A 231-nucleotide genomic window follows, 5' to 3' on the forward strand; every position below is an offset into this window, starting at 1 on the left:
GACTTATTTGGTCATTCTGAAGTCCTGTGTTGTTTTTTAATTCCCTCTCGTCTTGTTTACTTATTCTGCATGTTACTTTGTTATATAATTTACTCGGTGTAGCCATGAAATATCTTGCTTCAAAAGTAAAACACGTCAGATAGCTTTTATTTAACAGGATTTTCTTTATTTCTGTTAGATTTTATTTAGTAGACCTTGGTAATTCTGTTATCCAAATCCCCATTGTTGACT

At 31.6% G+C, this 231-nt stretch overlaps 1 protein-coding gene across 1 annotated transcript in view; it reads left to right on the forward strand.

Annotated features, from left to right (window-relative positions):
* Window positions 1–231, forward strand: part of LOC119593610 — a 16,629-nt gene that overhangs the window by 7,796 nt on the left and 8,602 nt on the right. The gene's annotated exons all lie outside the window — the stretch shown is intronic.

The sequence above is a fragment of the Penaeus monodon genome, chromosome 32 (assembly GCF_015228065.2).
Source record: "Penaeus monodon isolate SGIC_2016 chromosome 32, NSTDA_Pmon_1, whole genome shotgun sequence".
In the NCBI taxonomy this organism is placed as follows: Eukaryota; Metazoa; Arthropoda; class Malacostraca; order Decapoda; family Penaeidae; genus Penaeus; species Penaeus monodon.